Source organism: Natator depressus, chromosome 10 (genome assembly GCF_965152275.1).
Source record: "Natator depressus isolate rNatDep1 chromosome 10, rNatDep2.hap1, whole genome shotgun sequence".
NCBI lineage: Eukaryota > Metazoa > Chordata > Testudines > Cheloniidae > Natator > Natator depressus.
The window spans coordinates 71,823,107-71,827,822 of NC_134243.1; positions in this window are offsets into that span (position 1 = coordinate 71,823,107).

Consider the following 4,716-nt stretch of genomic DNA (forward strand, 5'->3'; position numbering starts at 1 on the left):
CCTGCCCGGGCTCCGGGCTCCACTCCGCCTGCGACACCGCGCCCGGCCCTCGGCGCTGGGAGCCGCGGCGACGCCGCCTCCCGGCCGGGCCCGCCCCCGCCCTGCCTCCTGCGCTCGCCGCCCTCGCAGGGCCTGGGTGAAAGGGGGCGGCTGTACAGCCCGAGGAGGGGGGGAGAGAGAACCAGCCTTGGGGGACCCCCCCCGCGTGCCTACACCCCCCGAGCATAGACACTGCCCTGGGAGGGACCCCTGACCCCGGTTCTACAGCTCCCAGCCAAACTGCAGACCGACCCCTCACATCCACCCCCATCAGCTGCAGGGAGCCCCAGGCTCAAGCCCGCCCCCACCACCAGGCTACAGGGGCCTTTGGTATAAAGTTTGGGGTGCCAGTTTTGGTTGGACCTATTCCTGGAGGTTTCACGACATGACATAATCTTCCATTAAAGATTAATCTGTAATTCCTGGAGAGTCCAGCACAGTCCTGGAGGGTTGGCAGCCCTATATAATGTGCTCCTGTTATCCCAGCACCTCCCCAAGCTAAAACAATAGCTACGGGGCCTCGTAATAAGCCAGGCCCTGCGTGAGTAACACCTCTCACACGTGCCTTCTCTCCCAGGGGAAGAGTTGTCCTCTTATTGATGCTGGGTCAGCGCCTGGCATCCTGCCACGTGCCAATAGTAACACGTCCCAGAGACAGCCACTTTTTTCTAACGCTGAACAAGGAACTTAGCGTTAAGAATAGAATTATCCTTAAACTACGCAGTCTGTGCAGAGCTGCTTAGAGCCTCCTGCAACCCACCTGCTTGGCCTCCTGGTACAGTTTTAAAGAAATAGTACACACTGCCATGCAGATCTTTCCTGTCCTGTACACCCCATACCCCTTTGAGCTCTCCTATGTACCTCCTTTGCCCCCAAATACCTTTGTCCATTTGCTGGACCCCACCCCACTCCGGGTTCCCTTTTCATGGCCTCAATTCCAAGGTTGGCAGGGGGTTCACGGGATATTTTTGCAGAAGCCACTGGACTGACCGAGACTCCCTCCCATTTTGCTCTTCCAATTCCTGCTCTGTGTCTCTCTAAGGGAAAAAAGACCAAGGAAGTATAGTCATAGGTGCTGGAATTATGGGTACTGGGGGTGCTGCAGCACCCCCTGACTTGAAGTGATTTCCCTTATATACAGAATTTACAGTTTGGTTCAGTGGCTCTCAGCACCCCACACTATAAACATTGTTCCAGAACCCCTCTGTATAATGGGGGGAAGATATTGTGGGAGTCTGCCATGTCTACTTGCTTACCCACCTAATAAGTATGGGGGGAGGGGGGGGACTGCTTGCAGAAAGGAGGTATTGAACCATCTGGACCTGCTTATGAGAATAAAGTTACTCACATGCTTAATTGTTTAGAGAGTGCCAAAAGCACTTCCTGCCTGGCAAGGTTTAGTGGGTTAAAAGCTGTGATAGTAACCACTAGTACATACACATACCAGGGAACCACTACTTGCTAAGTGTGGAGTTCGGAATGCCTGTACTTCGTCAGCAACAGCTGCAGGTCACGCCATTGCAAGTAAATGAGGGACAAGATGATTTTCAAATATCTACCAGTACATGCGTAGGGTTTTTTAAAGGCACATCTTCTCATTCTCATTTGGAATCATGAGGCTCCATCTTGCAAATGATTCTGTGCAGGCGAGCCACAGCACCCATGTACTTCATGGAGCTCAGTGCGGGTGCAGGAGCTAGCCCTTGAAACTGTTTCTGTTATCATTATTATTTCAAATGTTTTGCAATTCACCATTCACAGCAGCTGGGCAGGTTTCCTAAAAGCTTGGGCCACATTGAAAAACAGCCTGTTTAGAAACCATTCTGCATTTTCTGTACATGTCATATGTTTGGGAAGGAGGGAGGGAGCTGTCATTGAATGAAGAAAAGAGAGACTTTTCCTATTAGGCTTTATGATGCCATGACAACTTTCTAAGGTTAGTGTGTCAGTGTAGTATTTAAAAGTGGGTGTCACAGCACTGTGCCAAACAGAGATACTGATCTTTAACCCTATGCAGTATCCCACAGGGGAGACAGCTGAGATGCAGCAGTGAAATAATGCCTGTTTTTATAGACCTTTCCAGCCAATCAGAATGCTGTATCAAATGCCACCCACTCTATGATAAAGACACATTGTATTTTTATGGGAATTTCTGCAGGATGAGGAAGTACTGACGTATGTAATGGGCAAAAGGCCCCCGAATTGTTTGAATTGGTCATTGTTCCATCTGCTTCTCGGTACTTGCCTTTGTAACAATTTCTCAGTTTCTGATGTGGGGCCCCAGTTTGTCTCTCTGTAGCCAAAAAAACAAACCATCTGGACAGGAGGTCAAAATGGTGATGCAGACTTTTCCGAAACGTTTGTGTGAGCAGCCCTTGCACGATTTATTGTTTGTAAACAATGACCCCAGGGCTGGGCCCAGCCCGCTCTGTGAAAGCGTGCCAGCTGCTGCCCCACCTCAGATTTCCCTTTGTCTGATACTGTTGTTTTTCATGAAATGCAGTGTTCCTCCATAGGCAGGAGTAAGGGATGTGGGGTTTCCAGTGTGACAGCCTCTAGCTCGTATCACAGGATGCAGAGCACCAAACTGTATCTAATGAAACAGAAGTGCCCCTATCCACTATTATGTTAGCTGGGTTCTGTCAGAGCAAACTGCCCCACGGCATTGTTACATTAAAGTTTCAATGCTGTTCAGTTAAACTGTCAAGCCACACACCCTGTTCTTTATGCAACAGCAGCAGCTCTACGCCTGGGTTCGATGTACCATGCTCATCTAGAGGGACGGGAGTATGTCATGTTCTCCTTCAGCTGGCTCTTCCTGGTGGACTCTTCAAGAAGCTGTATCCAATGATTCTAGCAGAGCATGGGTCACTGCCACACTGGGCTTTTGGGGAAGGGCAAGCGGGTAAGAGGGGGACTGTCACCATCACAAACAACAGCTTCGTTCAGTAAAACAAGCCAGTAGAAGCATAACCCAGGGGTTAGGTAGTAAATTCCTTTTAAAAATCTCTATTGACTATTTTTATATTATTCATTATACAGCTGAGATCAGAGGCCAGTGGTGCTGGGCACTGGACCTACACACAGTAAGAGACAGGCCCTGACCTGAAGAATCTACGCTAATAGTCCTTGTTTATTCAACGCCCAAAATCGTGCTAGGTGTTTTATAAACCTACAGTTAGATGGGTTCCTGCTCGTAAGTGCTCATAAACTCAGGCCTTGATCCTGCAATGATTCCATAGAGGTGGATCCCTGCGCCCAGGCAGAGTCAAGGGCAGGACTGGGGCCGAAGCGCACAACACTCAGACAAAGAAGTGGGAGAAATGATGGGACCAGCGGATGCGTCACATTGAATTTATCCCCAGTGTTTCTGGCTTATGTGAATAGCTTTGAAAGGAAAGGTTAACCATACTGAACCCCAGTCATTCCTGCTTTTAGGTGGAGTAAGGCAGGGTGGGCCGGGCAAACATCTCTAGACCACAGGGACAGGGTAGGATTGTGCATAAGTCCTTACCCTCCATTTCACTCTTCTATTGATACTGCTGTCCTGGTGCAGAAGTTTAAAGGGGCGCTATCAGCAGCAATTTAGCTTTTGTAAAAACAAATGTAATAGAAAACCTAAGATTAAAGAATATAACAAGTTACAAAATTGATTGCAAACCAATTGCAATTGAAGCAGGTTTATTCCTGAAATATTCTTCTGCAGATTTGCTGCAGGGTTTGTAGTATGGCGCTAGGGCATTGGTCTAGGTTCCTCTGTATCATCCATTCTTGTGCTACTCTCACCTCCTGTTTTCTGCTACCTGAGAACGATAAAGCAGCCAGCTGGAGATCCAGGATCTGTCCCATGATATTGACAGTGCCTCTGCCACCTGTTCCCCTGTTTGTTTTTTGTTGCTATTGTTTAATTTTCATTCCTTTTACTGTTCATCTGCCAGATGCTTCCATCTCCTAAAACCTGAGCTTAAAGCCAGTAGGGCACATTAATACACAATGTCACCACTGAGTTCCTCTGTTAGACAAGGCACAGTCGTGCCCATGCATGTAGTGTTAAATATATTGCAGGCGGCATGGAAAAGATGTAGCTTGAGATTCTCCTTGTTTGCTTTTGGCCGTTTTATGAAGTAATTTTTTGTTGTTGGGCTGTGCTGATGCTATTGAAGTGGGACCTTGCTGTAGAATGAAGACAATGAAGTTGTTATCCGGTTGTGGAATGTAGTTAACTCCATTTTACCTTTGTCCTTCCAATGATCTCTTTCATGTCCCCCTAATGATCAGCTTCCATATCTAGCTGGGACTCACTGGCCTCCGTTTCCAATGCTCATTTTGCAGTCGGCTGGTTTCTTGTGATTTGTTGTATATTCTTTCCTTGCACTCAGTGAATCTCTGGTCCACTCCTGCCTGGAAACCCACACCACCAATTGAGTCTGGAAATGAGTCCTGGTAGAGGAGAGGTAATTCATTTGTCCAGTCATCTCAGCCCCACGAACCACAAGGAGCATATAGGTCAGACTCTAGCTTTTGGAAAGAGCTCTGGGAGGTGGGCAGACATGCAGAGCTGGGCCAGTGCAGAAAGCTTTGGAGTGCTTGTAGAGAATGTGCAGGAACTGGGCTTAGAGTCTGATCCAAAGGCCACTGAGGTCAACAGGAATCTTTCCACAGACGTCAATGGGCGCT